This window comes from Nycticebus coucang, chromosome 9 (genome assembly GCF_027406575.1).
Source record: "Nycticebus coucang isolate mNycCou1 chromosome 9, mNycCou1.pri, whole genome shotgun sequence".
Classification (NCBI taxonomy): Eukaryota; Metazoa; Chordata; class Mammalia; order Primates; family Lorisidae; genus Nycticebus; species Nycticebus coucang.
The window spans coordinates 55,738,602-55,759,644 of record NC_069788.1 but is presented as its reverse complement, the minus strand read 5'-3'; positions in this window follow the sequence as shown (position 1 = coordinate 55,759,644).

Below are 21,043 nucleotides of genomic sequence, written 5' to 3'. Positions count from 1 at the left end.
TGCAAATCAAAACCACCCTGAGATACCATCTAACCCCAGTGAGAATGGCCCACATCACAAAATCTCAAAACTGCAGATGCTGGCGTGGATGTGGAGAGAAGGGAACACTTTTACACTGCTGGTGGGACTGCAAACTAGTACAACCTTTCTGGAAGGAAGTATGGAGAAACCTCAAAGCACTCAAGCTAGACCTCCCATTTGATCCTGCAATCCCGTTACTGGGCATCTACCCAGAAGGAAAGAAATCCTTTTATCATAAGGACACTTGTACTAGACTGTTTATTGCAGCTCAATTTACAATCGCCAAAATGTGGAAACAGCCTAAATGCCCACCAACCCAGGAATGGATTAACAAGCTGTGGTATATGTACACCATGGAATACCATTCAGCCATTAAAAAAAATGGAGACTTTACATCCTTCGTATTAACCTGGATGGACGTGGAAGACATTATTCTTAGTAAAGCATCACAAGAATGGAGAAGCATGAATTCTATGTACTCAATTTTGATATAAGGACAATTAATGACAATTGAGGTCATGGTGGGGGGAGGAAAAGCAGAGAGAAGGAAGGAGGGAGGTGGGCGGGGCCTTGGTGCGTGCCACACCTTCTGGGGGCAAGACACGATTGCAAGAGGGACTTTACCTAACAATTGCAATCAGTGTAACCTGGCTTATTGTACCCTCAATGAATCCCCAACAATAAAAAAAAAAAAAAAAGCTATTGAGATAGTTCAAATACTCATTTTGTTCTCTACCTAGAGTATTCACTATAAAGGCTTACCTCCCTTAGACCTACACTCCTGCCGACAATGATTTAATTAATGTCCCCTTTGCTACCAGCATTCATATATTGACATTTTAAATCTAGGAGGAAAAGAAATACCCAGTTGATTTACGAAGATGCCACATCAACGAGAAAAATGGGCATCCCTGATTGTCCTTCTCTCCTAATTTTTCCCTCTTCTTTTGTACATTTTTCCTCAGACGCAGATAATCCTAGTGGCTAGAAGTTCCCTAGGCTGGGATTTCCTGAGTATCTGTCTCAGGCTAAATGAAATCAAATTTTGAGGGAGACAAAGGATTCTCTACCAGTGGCTTACCTTATATGACTTCCCTTTAAAAAGTCCCTCTGGCTCAATGGCTGTAGCTCAGTGGTTAGGGTGCCAGCTGCATACACCGGGACTGGCGGGTATGAACCTGGCCTGAGCCTGCTAAACAACAATGACAACTAAAACAAAAAAATAATCGGGTGATGTGGTAGGTGCCTGTAGTCCCATCTAATTGGGAGGTTGAGGTAAGAGAAATCGCTTAAGCCCAAGAGTTTGAGGTTGCTGTGAGCTGTGACGCCATGGCACTCTACCGAGGGTGACAGTAATAAGACACTGTCACAAAAAAATTAAATAAATAAATAAATAAATAAAAAGTGTCCTTTGCCTTAGAAGTCTTCTTTCATTCTCTAAGAACATTTTTATACCTATAACTTTAGAGGGGTACTTTTCTTGGAAAAATCTGCTGTACTAACACAGGTAACAGTAACTAAGCATCCTTCCATTTAGCATCCATAACAACTACTCATTATGGAGAGTTTAATATGCTCTAGGTACACCAGAAAACTAGATACCCTTCTCACAAGATTTCCTTGAATGTTTAAAACAATCTGAGGGAGGTGTTACAATGCAGGAGCGATTAGCTCTTTTCACAGTTGAGGAAACTGCACCTCAGAGTAGAATGAGAGCCTTCTCAGTATTCCATGACAGTTCTGGGAATCCAATACAGGTAAATCTCACTGCAAAACATAAGCTCTTTCCATTGTATTTTAACAGAGAACAATCAATTTACTAAAAACATTTGAATTGCTAACAATAAAAATCTAAACACCCTTGTAAAGAAGGAAATCTTGTCAAATTTTTCTATCCTGGTTATTCTTTTGGGTTTTTTTAATTTGCTAGGTTTTTTTTGTTTGTTTGTTTGTTTTTTGGTTTTTTTTTTTAGTTGAAAGTTTTTTGTTTTGTTTCATTTGGTGCAGGGAAAAACCCCAAACAATAAGTATACGATATCCACCTGAGGTCAGCTCTGCCTGAACGCAGTCAGTCAGTTAGCAGAAGGAAATGGAAAACAATTTTCCTCTTCTTTTTTCTTAGTCCATTCAGATTGTTATAATAAAATGCCTTACATTAGGTAACTTATAAACAACAGAAATGTATTTCTTACAGTTCTAGAGCCTAGAAAATCCAGGAGCAAAGTGTTGGCAGACATGGTGTCCAGTGAGGGACCTCTCTGGTTCACCAACAGCACCTTCTTGCTGTGTCCTCACCTGCTGGAAGGGGTCTCTTGGGCCTCTTTTATAAAGCCACTGACTCCATTTATGAGGACATCATCCCCATTACCTAATCACCTCCCACCTTGGGGGTCTGGATATCAACATATAAATTTGGAGGGAACACAAACATTCAGGTCATAGCATCTTCAAATTGTGAAAAATAAATTATATTCTCCAAAAATCACTTACAAAAAAGTATAATGCTGGCATTGATGAGTAAGATATTCCTATGAATATAGGCATCACCAGAAGCAGGAATCATGACACAGTGCATAGGCATGCTCTGCTCACCTGTCCATGGTCTGTTCCACGTTCACCTGCTCTCAGTTGTGAAAACCCTTGAGTCATCAGACAGGCCCTGGTGGGGACTATGACAGCCAATACCTAGGTTTTGCTCTGCCTCCTGTCATATCAGTTTTCCTGTTGAGTTTAATTTGTTTCAAGAAAGCATCTTAGAAGGAATTCTCAGATGTAAGCAGGTATTTATTTTGCAAATCTTTTAATATAGCCTTGTAAAATCTCAGTGAAAAATGCAATAACCTAGTCTGAGATCGTAAGACAAGAATACACAAAGAAAGGGGAGGGTTACCAGGCCATTTGCAGCAATATTGTCCTCTTTTTTAATTACTAGATGGTAAGAAAAAGCATACACATAAAAAATACATGCTATTGTGTTTCTAGATGAACAAAATGGCAAAAGCTTTAATTAAGATATAGAAGCCACCTGTGCAGAGTTTATCAGAAAAGGAAGAGCCAGAGGGAAAGACTCAGACGCCAAATCCCACTCCTCAGAGGAACAGCCACAGCTTCTCTCCCTTTCGTGTCTTCCCTCAGTAAGTAGTAAAACACACACCATTCAACTTCTTAAGGGAATTCCTGAAAATCAAAACTTAGTTTTAGAATGTCTGAGTCCACTTGAGCTTCAGGTAGGAATGACGGTGCTTACTAATTTTCTCTCCACGAGCAGGCAGTTCTAGGAGAATGGAGAGCTTTTCTCCTAAAACTAAAAATGAAATTCACCAGCTCAAGTTCCAAGAATAGCAATGGCTAAATCCAAACAGACAAATGAATGTATGATGGCTATTTTTAAAAATGTGTAACCCATGAACACTTTATAGCTGAGAAGTTATTTCAAGTATACTCAGTGCGGTTGACAGTTACTCACTGAAGTTGATATTATTATACCAAGTTCATTACTGAGAAAAGAAAATGAAACTCAGGTTAAGTGACTTGCTCTGACACACTAACCATGTGATGGGCATGGGACTTAAACCAAAGTTTCTACCCTCTACACCTCAGACAATTGGAATGGCACCAAGTTGAAGCACAGAAGAAGAGCAAATCTGATGGCTAAATGAAACTTCATGTGGGAACAGATTGTTCACAGGTAAACATGTCCACACATAGGCAGCATGAACTTGGTGTCCATTTCTTCAATTCATTCCTTCACTTTTCATTATTACTCATAATTCTAGGATCATGAAACAATTTTAGCATCCAATTGTCATTTTAAACTTCTTAAAATATACATGCCTCTCAATATTAAATATTATATAGAATAAATGTGAATAGCAGGAAAAGAAGGAAGAAAAAATTGGGCTGGCTTTCTTGTATAAAATCCTGGACCTCTTCAAGTCTTGCACAAGTCTGAAGAGCCAGCACCTGCTCCGGGACTGCAGCTCTGAGCTGGACACACCAGGCACGTGCCCCCAACTGGGGTCATTTGGATCAGCAGTTTAGCCAACTTTTTGGATTCTTTCCTGAGGTTCCTTGTTCAGGGTAAGAAATGGTGTGGGCAGATGAAGAAGTGCTGCCTTGACACTTCTGCAGCCTGCTGAACTGTAGCAGGTAAAGGTGATTAAACTGCTGGAGTCAGCCCTCCAGAGAAAATACAACTCCCAGCCCTGGAAAACGGAGATGGTTACAAAAGCCAGGCAATAGAAACTCTCTGGGCCAAATAAACAACATTTGATACATATGTCCTGTGGACTTTTGCTAGACAGAAATGGAACAATTCCTATTCACTGTGGCTGTGTGAGTAACTGATAGCCAGAAAGAGACTGACAGTGATGGAAATTCCTAGAAAAAAGAATTGAGTTGGATGCATTTCAAATGGAGCAGAGTAAGAAGAAGAGTCACAGCCCAGAGCAGGAATGGGTACATCAACAGGACTTACTCAGCTTGGTGGCTTACCCTGGGACTATCCAACACTACCCGTCCTTTCCTGCAAACAGCTCCCCACACCAGCTCTACTCAAACTTTAAGGTCTTGGGCTACCTTAGCACTCTTAAAAAGCAGTAAAGAACCCCAAGACCTTTGATTTATGTGGATTATATCAATTTACATCTGGCATCAAAAAAATTAAATATGTATTTATTAGTTCATTAAAAATATTATAAACCCATTATGTAATATGTAAAAGTCTACTTATGAAAAAATTATTTTTCTAACCAAAAAATAGTGAGTATGGTGATGGTATAGTTTGGATACCTGATCCCTCCAAATCTCATGTTGGAATTTCATCCCCCGTGCTGAAGTTGAGGCTGAGTGGGAGGTGTTTGGATGGTAGGGGTAGATCCCTCCTGAATGGCTTGGTGCCCTCCCTAGAATAATGAGTGAGTTCTTGCTCTCCTAGATCACATGAGAGCTGGTGGTTTAAAAGAGGTTGGCACCATTTCCTCCCTCTCTTGCTCCTTCTCTCACATGTGACTATCCCGACTTTTGCTTTCTGTCTTAATTGGAAGCTCCCTTGAACCTTCCCTGGAAGCAGCTGCTGGCACCATGCTTCTCATACAGCCCGTAGAACTGTGAGCCATGTAAATTTCTTTCTTTATAAATTACCCAGCCTCAGGTATTTCTTAATAGGTGAGCACAATGGACTAACACAGTGACATTGGTTTACATTTTTGCAAATCTCTAGTATAGGGAAAGATAGCTAGATTCTCTTATCTGCTCTTACATTTCATGAGTTGCAAGGTCACGTGTTGTGCAGCCTCTGGAAAATTCCACCGTACACTCATGAGACAATGAGAGTCATAATGACAGTTAATGTCTTAGTATTGTTGTAAAAATAGCCTTGACTTCATGAGTCCCCAGAAGAGTTGATGGCACCCTCTGGTGTTCTTGGACCACACTTTGTCCTACACTTTACTTCACACTGAAGGTGGTCATTACAGAAAAGCAGGGATGCTTCCTTTTTTCTGTTAACTAACTCAGTCACGAATGCTTTTGTAAATTGGAAAACATAGTTGTATTTGGTAACATTTCAAGTTCAAACATGAGCAAAACCTGATTCCTTCACTTAACAAATGAGTAGGTAAAAGAAGTTCTTAAAGCCCTCGCTTCACTATCTATAAAAGGGGTCTACACTACCTTCCACCTTGGGCTATCACGAAGATGAAAACACAAATCTCCTGTCACAAAGTAGGCACTGGAAAGTGGCAGCTTCATTATTAATGTCGAAGACTCCAGAAGGTCCAGCTTATTCCTAACTGGAGTGAAGGTTCTATTGGCTAGTTCTGTGACCTTTCCTTTAACCTGAAGGATATCTGCAGATTAAACCCTTCATTGAATGTTCCCTGCAACATCAACTCAAGAAATTACTATGACACTTATCCCAAGTCCAAGATAAATAAGAATCCTGTCAAGAGGACTATGTGCCAACCCAAGTACCTTTACCTCATGGTTACAATTATGCATCAGGTAAGAAGAAACCAGCCTTGATGATGTGCAGCTGCACAAAAGAGTAGGAAATAGTCACATAACCCTGAGGGGGCTGCATGACTAGCAGAAAATTAAAGAGAAGGATCCCCAGACCTGACGGCTCTGCTGTGCTCATTTTGTTCACATTCCCCTAGTCATGTGATCACTCATGTCTGCACACTATTGGTTGGAATGTGAAGTAGTATAGCCATTACGAAAAACAATAGATCTTGCAAAAAAATAAAAATAGAACTATCATATGACCCAGCAATCTCGCTACCGGTATAGATCCATAGGAAATGTAATCAGTATGTTAAAGAGATATCTGTACTGCCATGTTCATCGCAGTATTATTTCCAATAGCCAAAAAATGGAATTAACCTAAGTCTCCATCAGTAGATGAATAAAGAAAAGGTAGCATATATATGCAATGGAATACTATGCAGCTCTTATAAAGAAAGAAATCTTGTCATTTGCAACTGTATGAATGAACCTGGAGGACATTAAGTGAAATAAGCCAGGCACAGAAAGACAAATGACTTCGCTTACATGTGGAATCTACAAATAAAAAAGTTGAACTCACAGAAGTAGAGAGTAAAACAGTGGTTACCAGAGGCTGGGGGTGGGGGGTGGGAAGGAGAGATGTTGGTCAAAGAATACAAAATTTCAATGAGATAGGAGGAATAAGTTCAAGAGATCTGCTGTACAACATGGTGAGTAGAGTTAATAATAGCATATTGTATTTTTAAAACTTGCTGAGAGAATAGATTTTAAGTGTCCTCACCACACAAAAAAGATAAGTATGTGAGGTAATGATTATGTTAATTAGCTTGGTTTAGTCATTCCACAATATATACATATTTCAAAACAGTGTTATATTCGATAAGATACATACAATTTTTGTCAATTTAAAAAATAAACAAACAACTTATAAAAAAGAAGTCAGCAGGTAAAGAGAGTCCTATGCTGATAGTTCCCCAATCATATTGTCAGATCTCATATTTACTCTAAAACAAATGTAAGATGGCTTCAGATACATGGTACCAGGACTGAGCCATACCCCAGAGCTACTCAATCTAGCCTGAAGCCTGTACTCAAAGTGTGGTCCTCAGAGCAGCAGCACTGGTATCCCCTGGGCACATGTTAACAATATGGAATCTTAACATGCCCCTGTAGACCCACTAAATCAGAATCTTCATTTAGCAGGATCCTCATTCTAAGTTGAGAAGTACTGCTGTAGAGTTCAACTCAAGGATTCAAGGCAGAGCAGCAAATGCCAAATTCTACTGATCATGAATTAATAGAGCTTGTGGGGCTCCTCAGAGCAGAGGCACCTGACCCTACAGAAAATCGACCTGCCCTTTTCTCAGGCTATCTTTCTTTGTACATCCTACTTGGCCCTAAGACTACTGTGCTCAAAGACAGGACTAAAGTTTATTGGGAGAACAGACACAGAATACAGTGCTGTTGAGGTTGTTGACAAGATTTATAGTGAATGCAACAAAATTACAAAAAAAAAAAAAAAGGTATGAGTTCTGTTTGCGGTAATGGAAGAAGGCTTCAGAGAGAGGCAGATGTTTGTCTAGTCTGGAATAAGGGGTGAGAGCTGGCCGTCAGAGAAGTGGTGATCCAAATCAAGGAAAGAGAAAAGAGCCTGGTTCAGAAAATTTCCTTTCCAGCACTTCTTGTCTTTACTTTCTGGGTCCTTTCCCCCAATTCTGTGACTCCTCTTCCTTGTGGTATCAATCTGAATCCCTTTTTCCTTCTCCATTGCCCCTCTTACAGTACACTTCTACCTATATATCTTCAATCATGTGATTGCTCTTTCCTGAATGGCAGCTGCACAAGCTGTGTACTGCACAACTGCAAAGGAAAACATTGACGACACAAACAAAACCACAAATGGCATCTCCTAGAGTTATGCTCTATGGCAGCCCTGAACAGTCCAGGAAAGTCCTTGTCTTGGTACTCAAAGAAAATTTATGACAGGAATTACACTGTCTAAAGAACTTTCATTTGCTTCAAAGACATTGATTCTTCACACACACACACTCATATGCATGCTTGTACACACACACACTTCCACTTCACAAAAGTTCTGCCAGCTCTCACACCTATACTTCCAGCACTTTGGGAGGCCAAGGTGGAAGGATCTCTTGAGCCCAGGAGTTTTAGATCAGCCTGGACAACATAGTGAAACCCCAACTTTACAAAAATAAAATTTAAAAATTAGTTGGATGGGCTGGTGTGTGCCTGTAACCCAGCTACTCAGGAGGCTGAGGCAGGCTTATGCTTAGGAGTTCAAGGCTGCAGTGAGCTATGATTGCACCACTGCCTTTCAGCCAGGCAGCAGAGTGAGATTCTGTCTCCAAATAAATGCATACAAAAATAAAACGTCCCCTAAATAATTCTCATTCCTTTTAGGAACCAAGTCTCAGAAGCAGAGTTACCAGTAATTTATTCTTCAGCTCCATACCACCCAGCCAGTTGATTTTTTTTTTTTTTTTTTTTTTTTTGTAGAGACAGAGTCTCACTTTACCACCTTCAGTAGAGTGCCATGATGTCACAGGACATACAGCAACCTCCAGCTCTTGATTTTTTAAAGGTTACATTGTCTTCATCTTCTGCAATGTCACCAACTGGCAAATACTGCTGTGCAGAATTCTAGGAGCACTGGCCATAAGGTCATCCCTTATTCAAGAAAGCACAGCAAATGCAGAAAAATGAACAATAAGGAGACAATTTACTATGGGGATAAGCTTGAATCCTTCCTTTCTTAAAGCTTAAATAATTTACAAACTCCAGCAACTTAGGATTGTTAGTAGCGATGATTCACAGGACACTTCGCAAGGAATGACACCTGTGTGCCTCGAGACTTTGAAGCTATAGACATTAGCTCGGAGGATATAATTATTCATTATTTGTGTTGTGGGCATTATACTTTATAAAGCTCTGGAAATAAATGATCAGTCTTGTACAGGTGTCCCCTATATCATACTTTGTATGAACCATACAATGAATACAACTACACAACTACAAAATGAACTGTTAGTTAGCAGAGTCTTTTTCTTTCTTTTTTTTTTTTTTGTTGTTGTTGTTGTTTGGTATTCATTGAGGATAAGAGGACTTATGTTGCACTGATTGCATTTGTTAGGTAAAGTCCCTTCTGTAATTGCATCCTGCCCTCCCCCACCGAATGAAGTAGCAATGACAAAGATCTGGGCTCTCTCAAGGGAAGGTATCTTATTGAAGGGGTCATTATGGAGCACTTGGTTTCTATGGGCTGCCTGTGGTCCCTGACTGTGGTCTCTCCTCCATCTCCAAAGCTTATCACTCCAGTCTCCCCTTCACCATACTGCCTTGTCCACCGACTCTGATTCTTCCTGGGTCTCTCTTATAAGGACTCCTTCAATTACAATGAGCCACCTGAATAATCCAGGATAATTTCATTTCAGGGTCGTTTACTTAAGCACATCTTCAAAGTCCTTTTTTGCCACATAAGGTAACATTCACCCAATCCTGAAGCTTCTTCAAATGCAAATTACAAAGTAAAATCTGGCAAAAGTTTTCCTTTCCACACTACTGTCCCTAGAAGTGCTTCTGTTCAATAGTAGAGATCTACCTTCCTTTGTGGTTGATTATTTAATGAAGTTAAAATATTTACCAACGGGAGTCTTTCCCCCAAGGTATGTTCTTGTTTGGTTTATCAAAGATTAGGTGGTTGTAAGATGTTAGTTTCATTTCTTGGTTTTCCATTCGATTCCAAGTGTCTATGTCTCTGTTTTTGTGCCAGTACCATGCTGTCTTGAGCACTATGGCTTTGTAGTACAGACTAAAATCTGGTATGCTGATGCCCCCAGCTTTATTTTTATTACAGAGAACTGCCTTAGCTATACGGGGTTTTTTCCGGTTCCATACAAAACGCAGAATCATTTTTTCCAAATCTTGAAAGTATGATGTTGGTATTTTGATAGGAATGGCATTGAATAGGTAGATTGCTTTGGGAAGTATGGACATTTTAACAATGTTGATTCTTCCCATCCATGAGCATGGATTTTTTTCCTTCTGGGTAGATGCCCAGTAATGGGATTGCAGGATCAAATGGGAGGTCTAGCTTGAGTGCTTTGAGGATTCTCCATACTTCCTTCCAGAAAGGTTGTACTAGTTTGCAGTCCCACCAGCAGTGTAAAAGTGTTCCCTTCTCTCCACATCCACGCCAGCATCTGCAGTTTTGAGATTTTGTGATGTGGGCCATTCTCACTGGGGTTAGATGATATCTCAGGGTTGTTTTGATTTGCATTTCTCTAATATATAGAGATGATGAACATTTTTTCATGTGTTTGTTAGCCATTCGTCTGTCGTCTTTAGAGAAAGTTCTATTCATGTCTCTTGCCCATTGATATAAGGGATTGTTGGCTTTTTTCATGTGGATTACTTTGAGTTCTCTATAGATCCTAGTTATCAAGCTTTTGTCTGATTGAAAATATGCAAATATCCTTTCCCATTGTGTAGGTTGTCTCTTTGCTTTGGTTATTGTCTCCTTAGCAGTACAGAAGCTTTTCAGTTTAATGAAGTCCCATTTGTTTATTTTTGTTGTTGTTGCAATTGCCATGGCAGTCTTCTTCATGAAGTCTTTCCCCAGGCCAATATCTTCCAGTGTTTTTCCTATGCTTTCTTGGAGGGTTTTTATTGTTTCATGCCTTAAGTTTAAGTCCTTTATCCATCTTGAATCAATTTTTGTGAGTGGGGAAAGGTGTGGGTCCAGTTTCAGTCTTTTACATGTAGACATCCAGTTCTCCCAACACCAGAAGGAAAAAAATCCTTTTATCATAAGAACACTTGTACTAGACTGTTTATTGCAGCTCAATTTACAGTCGCCAAAATGTGGAAACAGCCTAAATGCCCACCAACCCAGGAATGGATTAACAAGCTGTGGTATATGTATACCATGGAATACTATTCAGCCATTAAAAAAAATGGAGACTTTACATCCTTCGTATTAACCTGGATGGACGTGGAAGATATTATTCTTAGTAAAGCATCACAAGAATGGAGAAGCATGAATCCTATGTACTCAATTTTGATATGAGGACAATTAATGACAATTATGGTTATGGGGGGGGAAACAGAAAGAGGGAAGGAGGGAGGTGGGTGGGGCCTTGGTGTGTGTCACACTTTATGGGGGCAAGACATGATTGCAAGAGGGACTTTACCTAACAATTGCAATCAGTGTAACCTGGCTTATTGTACCCTCAATGAATCCCCAACAATAAAAAAAAAAATAAATAAATAAAAAAAAATAAAAATAAAAATAAAAATAAAAAAAAAATAAAAAAAAAAATATTTACCAACGGTCTCCTAATTGTCAGTCGTTGTCTTTCCAGCTCAAAAATGACCATCTGGTAAGGGAGACACACACATTAACAAATATTTTTGAGATGTTCTAGTGAATGCAAATACACACCCCACCTCCCATTTCAACTTTTAAGGATTTGTGTGATTAGACTGGGCACACCAGGATGATGCCAGATAATCTCTTCACCTCAAGGTCCTTTGGTCCTTAACTTAATCACATTTGCAAAGTCTCTTTTGCCATAAAGAGAATTATACAATAGAGACTCAGCAAACTGACCGCGCAAGGGACTACAACAAACTGGTCAACATATGGAGGTGGTCAACACAAAGAACTAGGCCTACCGTACCCATTGGTACATGTGGTACAGGTCTGGTCTATGAAAGTTAGGTCAACTGAAGGAGGTGGTCAATGTGAAAAGGTAGTCAGCTATGTAGGTTCTACCATATTCACAGGTTCCAGGATTAGGACTTGGGCATATTTCGGGGGCCATTATTCTGTCTACCACAGAAGTACACACAAGTTCAAAGAAACTAAGCTAGGAAAACCAAAGATACAGGAAGGCAGGAGCCTATTCAGACCTGCTCCTTTTGAATACTGTTAAATAAATTGGTTTTATTTTTGTAAAGATCATATGCCCAAATTGAAGGCAACATAAATAGCCATAATCCCACAAGTCAAATTAAGTATACACATATGTTATGACCCCCAATTTGATAAAGGAGGGGATATGTCTAAGGATACTCATTTCAACATTCTTATGGAGCAAAAAGCTGCAGGCAACCTGGTTGTCTATTACCAGAAAAGTGGATAGGAAAGTGTGATTGTAGTTATATGTCACAAGAACAGCCCTGTACTCAAAAGTAGCAATCATATGGGTCATAAACAGAGTTGTAGTAAAAAATAGATAAGAACAGAATATTAATAACATAGCACTATATACGTAAATTATATATATGCCATATGTACATTTTGCAAGAACATATATTAAAAAATTATATTGATATATGTACATGCCTATATATAGTGTTATATACTGTTTGTGTTTATATGTTTGGTGTGAGCACTAAAATTGAGAATGATATTAAATGGGAATAAACAGAATAATTTTTAAAAGAGAAGAAAAAATTTCAGTGTTAAAAAGTTTGAATTTTTCACTCTGTATTCTATTTTGTACATATATAACTTAAGTAATTGGGATTACGCTGTTTACAGTTTTATATCTTGCATTTTTAAATCTTTAATACTAATTCATGAACAGTTTCTTATCATTCATAGAATTCTCATTTCCTCAGAATAGATTCCCAGAAATGGAATTTTTGTGTCAAGGGTTAGAAATATTTTAAATTCTCTTAATATATACTGTAAATTGCTTTCCAGAAAGGGTGAAACATTCTTAAATAACACCGACACTGTATGAAAATGTCACATTACTATGAGCAAAATCATTATTATCCACTTTAATATAAAGGTTAAAAGTAGAATCCCAATATTGTTGCATGCATATTTTATAACTAGTGAATCTGAGTTGTTCTTTTTTTTTTTTTTTTTCTTAAGTTGAGACAGCGCTTGCTCTGTCACCCAGGCTGGAGTACAGTGGCGTGGTCATAACTCACTGCATTTTCTACTTACTGTATGTTCAACTTATGATGGGTTTGTCAAGTCATAGAGCCATCATACTTTATACTATTGATTCACTAACAATAAACTCATGGCTAACAGCATTATATAATATCTTATGCCTGAACAAAGTTTATCTAACACGTGGATTTTCCCCATAAAGTACATCACATCCTTCCTGTACTTGTGAATCATATATAACACTTCAACACTATGCATGTGGCCATTCTTAAACAACAAAATTATTAAAACAAAAAATAGCATGGAAAACATGGCACTAAATCAGCCTGGCTGGGTTTGGCCAGGCAAGGTGACTCATGCCTGTAATTCTAGCACGCTAGGAGGCCAAGGCAGGTAGATTGCAGACCCCATCTCTACTAAAAATAGAAAAAAAACTAGCCAGGTGTTGTGATAGGTGCCCAGCTAATTAGGAGGTTGAGACAAGAGGATAGCTCAAGCCCAAGAGTTTGAAGTTGCTGTGAGCTATGGTGCTATGGCACTCTACCGAGGGCAACACAGTGAGACTCAGTCTAAAAAAAAAAAAGGAGGAGGAGGAGGAGGAAAGGAAAGGAAAGGGGAAGGGAAGGGAGAGGAAAGGAAAGGAAAGGAAGGGAAGGGAAGGGAAGGGAAAGGGAAGGGAAGGGAAAGGGAAGGGAAAGGGAAGGGAAGGGAAGGGAAAGGGAAGGGAAGGGAAAGAAAAGGAAAGGGGAAGGGGAAAGGGGGAAAGGTGGGAAAGGGGAAGAGAAAGGGTAAGGAAAGGAAAGGAAATGAGAAGGAAGGAAGAGAAATCTTGTTTTACATTATGAGAACAGAAACAATACTCTGCCTAGTAGGACCTTGGCTAAAATAGGCTAAAACTGAATGAAATTTTGAATGATTATTAAAATAATATTTATATATTATTGGGATTATTAGGCAACTCAAATTTTTCATTATTTACCAAGAAAGTGTCATATTGATTTGGGGGTTAAAAATAAATTTTAGCAAATAGGCAAATTTATAAACACAAAATTCACAAATAATGATGACTGACTATATGTATTTAATATTTTAACATTCCTATTTTTGCCTGTTTTTCTTTTTCCAGTGGGCTCAAGTGATCCTCCCCCCTCAGCCTTCCAAGTAGCTGGAACTACAGGCACATATCACCATCACCATACTCTGCAAATATACATGGATTTTTTTAAGAGATAAGGGTCTCATTATGTTGCCCAGGTTAGTCTCAAACTCCTGGCTCAAGAAATCCTCCCACCTCAGCTTCCAAAAGTGCTGGGATTACAGGCATAAAACACAATTGCCCAATCTCAATTTTACATCTAATTACCTTTGCAGAGTTAATATCTGTGTCTGGTACTGGATGAGTTATAATTTTCTTTTTTTTTTGCAGTTTTGGCCGGGGCTGGGTTTGAACCTGCCACCTCTGACGTATGGGGCCAGCGCCCTACTCCTTTGAGCCACAGGTGCCGCCCCAAGTTATAATTTTTTATCTAACAGGTAAATATTCCTAGTAGTATTCAATAATCCATCTTTGTCACATTTAAATTTTTTCTTCATAAAAGAATGTATAGTGTATTTTTTTATATTCATTTCTGGGATAAGTCTACATTAGCTTGCAGTGATGTCATGTTGATTTAACAATTACTCCTTTAATTTAATTTTAACACTATTAGACCAAGTTACCATGTAACTTTTATTTTTCAAAAATTGTAATCTATTAGTACCTATGTAATCTTCCAATTGAATTTCAGAATTATTTTGAATGGTTATTAAAATCTTATTTCTATATTATTGGGATTATTCTTATTCTATAGATTTATTGGGAAAACAGCATCTTGACAATTTTAGCTTTCACCAGAGTCTTCAGAAAAATAGTTTTATACAAGTAGAGTCTCAAAGAAAAATGCATATTTCATACAAGACACAAAACTGGGCTCTGTGTTAGGCTGTTTCTAATTAATCAAGATTTTTGAGCTTTCACTAAAAATGCCACTTAAAACCTATTCATTTGAATTAAAATATTGTATTTGATAGGTTTTACACTGTAGGAGTTTTATGTATGAGTCCCATTACCACCATTTAGAAGCTGAATTAAACTAGGGTACACAATTCAACCTGAGATTCAGTTTTATAAACAATAAAATAGGGATTATTATAGTCTTTGTTGAAAGTGGTTTTTACTGATAAAGACCAATTTTGTAAGTTCTTTCCTGAGTACTTAACAATGTGAGAAAAAAACACAAAAGAAGTAGGCAAATAAATGCTAAAATACCATATAAATGACTACTTTCTTTTTTTAGTTTATTTATTTGTTTTTTTTTTTTTATTGTTGGGGATTCATTGAGGGTACAATAAGCCAGGTTATACTGATTGCATTTGTTAGGTAAAGTCCCTCTTGCAATCGTGTCTTGCCCCCAAAAGGTGTGGCACACACCAAGGCCCCACCGCCCTCCCTCCTTCCCTCTCTCTGCTCTTCCTTTCCCCACCCCTCCCTCCTTCTTTCTCTCTCTGCTCTCCCCTTCCCCCACTCCCACCGTGACCTTAATTGTCATTAATTGTCCTCATAACAAAATTGAGTACATAGGATTCATGCTTCTCCATTCTTGTGATGCTTTAAAAAAAAAAAAAGAAAGAAAGAAAAGAATAATGTCTTCCACTTCCATCCAGGTTAATACGAAGGATGTAAAGTCTCCATTTTTTTTAATAGCTGAATAGTATTCCATGGTATACATATACCACAGCTTGTTAATCCATTCCTGGCTTGGTGGGCATTTAGGCTGTTTCCACATTTTGGCGATTGTAAATTGAGCTGCAATAAACAGTCTAGTACAGGTGTCCTTATGATAAAAGGATTTTTTTCCTTCTGGGTAGATGCCCAGTAATGGAATTGCAGGATCAAATGGGAGGTCTAGCTTGAGTGCTTTGAGGTTTCTCCATACTTCCTTCCAAAAGGGTTGTACTAGTTTGCAGTCCCATCAGCAATGTAAAAGTGTTCCTTTCTCTCCACATCCATGCCAGCATCTGCAGTTTTGAGATTTTATGATATGGGCTATTCTCTCTGGGGTTAGATGGTAGGTATCTCAGGGTGGTTTTGATTTACATTTCTCTAATAGACAGGGACGATGAACATTTTTTCATATGTTTGTTAGCCATTCATCTGTCTTCTTTAGCGAAGGTTCTATTCATGTCTCTTGCCCATTGATATATGGTATTGTTGGCTTTTTTCATGTGGATTAATTTGAGTTCTCTATAGATCCTATTTATCAAGCTTTTGTCTGATTCAAAATATGCAAATATCCTTTCCCATTGTGTAGGTTGTCTCTTTGCTTTGGTTGTTGTCTCCTTAGTTGTACAGAAGCTTTTCAGTTTAATAAAGAATAAATTGAAGAATCTAGATTAGTAGAAGCCAAAGGAGCCTTCTAACTTGGCAATGCTCACACAAGGGACACAATTGCCCCAGCCCATACTTTGCTCCTATTTATCAAAAAAGGGAGAAATTGACCTGCACTCAGGACTTTGATAAATTAGCTTCACCCAGTCAAGACATGTGGAACAATGGCTCTCTCCTCTATCCAGAAAACTTGATCAATTTTCTTAAGAAGAGTAACAAAGGAAACAATGAGCCTATAGATTTTGGGAAAGGAATGAAAGACTAGTCCTCCCCTTAACATTTCTAGAACAATTGTTCTTTTAACCATTATGCCTAACCATTAGCCAGTGGTCAGCCAGGGATATAGCTATAAACTCTTGGAGAGAAGTTTATCAGTTTATCATGAATGGGCCTTCCTGCCATTAGATACTTTGACCCCACATTGTCCCTTGTGGATCTTCTGGAAAGCTAGCAGGATGTCTATCTATGCTAACTAAGAGATATCTCTCACCAAGACACCAATTTTGGCACTCTTCAGTTCTTATCTGATGTGTAAAAATCTCCCTCTGCATACTGTCCTCTCTTTGAAAGAAGAATTTGAGACATTTCAGATAATGTCTCACTTGAGACAATAATCAGAAGGTTTCAGAAACCAGACATAGGAGCATATTTGATATTTCTTAAGTAGCATATTTCAAGCTTACTTCTGAGCTCCATACCCTGGCACTGAAGTAATGGCCCGACCTGCCTCTGTCCAGTAACTCAGGCTCCAGTCTCCTGTAAGCAGCCATTTTTAGTTCCTTATCACAGTGGTGACTTCCACTGTTCCTTACTATGACTTTGCTTTAGCCTGGGAAATGTGTTGGGGGTTTTTTGTTTGGTTGTTTTTTTCTTTTCTCATTCTTTTTTTTTTTTTTTTTTAATTTGGTCTTCATTATTTCCAGCTGGAGAATTATCCCAAGTAAACTCCTAATTTTGTACCTCAAAAACTAAAAGTAATGATATTCTTGCCTTGCTCTCCTTAAGATTTCTTTTTCCTTTTTGAAAGTTCCTGCTTTGAATATTAGTATACTGACTTGAGCAGCATTTCCTTTGCTACAGTGTTATCTCCAATATTTCAATTTATTTCACTGGTCTCCTACTCTTTTCAGAAAGGCTGACTAGAATGACTCTAACCTATTCCTTAAACTGATGTTTTCCTTTCTCCCAAATGAAAAATACCAGTAAGTTTTGTGAATATCAAAAGACTCAACTATTCAAACAAATCTTGCTCACTATCACATTCCTGAGTTGGAGAATTCCACCATGAAAGGCTGCCAGATTTAGCAAATAAAAAAAAAAAAAATACAGCAACAGTCCCCAGTCTTTTTGGCAACAGGGACTGGTTTCATGGAAAAGAGTTCTTCCATGACCAGGTTAGGGGATGGTTTCCAGAAAATTCAAGCACAACATTTCCACCTCAGATCATGAAGCATGCAATTTAGACCCTGTGCAATTTTCAGTAGGCTTTGCGCCCCTACAAGAATCTAGTACAGCTGCATATCTGACAGGAGACAGAGCTCAGGCAGTGATGAGAGTGAAGAGGAGCGGCTGTCAATTCAGATGACGCTTTGCTCACTCACCCACTGCTTACCTCCTACTGTACAGCCCAATGACCAGGACCAATCCACACCACTTTAGAGTGCTACCTTTTCACACCTTTGACAAGGCAGTACATATTTAAGACAATTAAGCATTTTCCCCAAAGCTGTAGTATCCATCAAACTGCTTTAATACAGCCCTGTTGCTGCTTTGATATTTCTGGACTCAAGGTGGATAATTTTAAAATATTTGTATCAATTATTTAAAAAAATCCTATGGCAAATAACTTATTCTTTAAATAAAAGTAAATATTAAAACTAATGTAACACCTCACAGCTAGATCAAGAAAAATACTAATTGGCCATTTGATTTTAGTTCCAATTTCCTGGGACTCTGACTCTGCACCTGTAAATGGAATGACCACAACCAGTGATCTCTAAAGCCCATGCCAGGGTTGGAGTGCTTTGCTGTTTAACATGTATGTATGACCTTCCCTGTTCTCCAGCTGCTCCTTCACCAAATTTCAAGGCTCTGAGAAGCAGAGGACAGTGGAGAGGATCCCATTTCCTAAGTGTCCCCATGGACACACCAAAATCTTTTATGAACTGCCTCTCTAAACTCACAACAATCCAACCTAACCTCTGAGCCTCTTATCCCAGGGCCTCCTTGTAGTGACCTGGAATTCCACATTCTACAGAGAGACACATTCTAAAAGGGAGACGGCCGGGCACTTCACCACTTAAAGTCTGTGATGATGGGGTCAAACGGTCTGAAGCCAACTTTCTGAGGCTTGCAAATATCTAAGCCAGAACATATCTAAGCCAGAACATATCCCCACAACTAAACCCACAGGGATAAAGCAAACTAGATTATGAATTAATAACCCACAAATAATGGGAGATACCTTTCAGGACATATTAAAGATCAGACTGTGAGCACATTCCCAAAGCAGCATCTTAATTCTACCCATCTGAAATCATTTCCACATTTAATCTTTTTTTTCCTCTTTTCTCATTTGTCTCTTTCCTACCTCCTGATCTTTAATACACATTTATTCTCTTTTGGGGAAGAGTATTTAACCAGAATCAAATACTTTTTTCTACATTCATATCTTTTAAATTTCATACTCACTAAAAATATTTTGTGACTGGTTCAATAAAAAAAGAAAAACTATTCTCATAGGTGCTAAAATTTAGCTCATTCAACAACTTAGTAACTTGTATGTGCCAAACACCATTTGTGCTAGACGCAGAGGGGAAGGGTATGTTCTCAAGAAAAGGACCATTTGAATTTCTGTAGCTGCCCCTCCCCGAGTTTGCCTTTAGCATCATTATTATAAAATGAAACAAGACAATGGGAAATGCGTGAAAGGAGACACAGTGTTATTAGGCAGCTTTTCAGAGGGCTCCTGAAGGTCCCTTGCTCCGGGTGTCGTTTGTGCCATCCCCCCATCCTGTGTGGGTGCTAGGCCTAATGACCCAGGAGTGAGAGGAAGTCACTCTGAAATTAAATTATAAAAGACTATGACTTCTATCCTGCTGATATTCTCCCTCCAGCTCTTCCTGCAGGCTTTCTCCAAGGGACAGGGCCACCATCTGCAGGTGGCATCTGGCCAAACAGCCAGTAAAGAACTGAATCCTACCAAGAATCACTAAATAAACAGGGAAGTTGATCTTATTCCAGTTGAACCTTGAGATCACTGTGACCCCAGCCAACGCCTCGTGAGAGACTCTGAAGCAGGGGACCCAGTTAACCTGTGCCTGGATTTCTGATATAATAAAACTATAAATAATAGATTTGTGCTGTTTTAAGCTAATAAGTTTGGGGATAATTTTTTATGTAGCTATAGATGATTAATATGCCCAATAACCAAAAGCAAGTCAAGAAATAGAACACTGGCAGCACGCCAAAAGCCCCATCTTTGTCCCTTCCCAGTTACAGACTTCTGTATCCCTTCTGCAGGTAATCACCATCTCCCCTCATGAAATAATCGCTTCCTCACTTTTCTGTATAGTTCTTCTGTCTGTCTATGAATGCGTTCCTAAATAATTTGGTTTGGTTAGGTTTAAGAACTTTATATGAATTAAATATTACCATATAATTATTTTAAGTTTTGTTTCTGTTGGTCTACATTATACTTGACAGATAAATTCAAGTTTTTGTGCACATCTGGGACATGTTCATTTTTATTGTTCTATAATATTCTTCTGTGGGACGTAACATAACTTTTTATCGATTCTACTGTTGATCGGTATTTGGACTAAGTTCAGTTTAAAACTATTGTAACAATGATGATACCAAGACTGATGTGCACGTATATGTACCCTGATGCACATGCTCACATATCTAGTGGTGGAATGGCCAGGTTATAGGATGTGCTTATCTTTTGGGCATTATAACATGCCATAAGGCTTTCTGTTTTCGGGAGGGGTAGTACCAATGTCACACTGAATTTAGAGGATGCAAGAGACAAACCAGAGAAGAAGAACAGTAGGAACAATTCATTTATGTTTGCTGGTGATGAAACTCTAGTTTTAAAAAAGCACTTCATTTTTCTGTTTTATTTTGTTTTATGGATTAGTATTCTTTTTTAGCTGCCCACTGTTATTAGATCTCTAAATTATAGAAGTTCCTCCTATAACTAGACTACTCCCATATGTTGAGGGATTCAAGTTTATTGACACTTACCGGATTTATTTATTAATTATGGTCTGTTGTAGTTGCAATTGCAATTCAAACAGTTCAGGTCCAATGCACGAAAGTACAAATTCTTTATTTTTTTATTCCTACTTATTCTAACTTTATATGAATTATATAAATTTATATAATTTATATTAATAATATATATAATTTACTCTAACCTTTATGCCAGCATCTTGTTTGAGGATCTATTCCACATCAAGAAAGAATGGCTTCTCTGGGTTTATTCAAATTTTAATTGCTTTAATTGCAATTAAATAGAAATTCTTTCACTGAAAGATATCTAACAAAGATTTTAAGATGTAATTTTATTCCCTATCAAATATATCCAAATATCATGTTCCTTTCTGCTCATTGCCTATTGTGGAAATTTAGACCACGCAATCCAAATCTCCGAA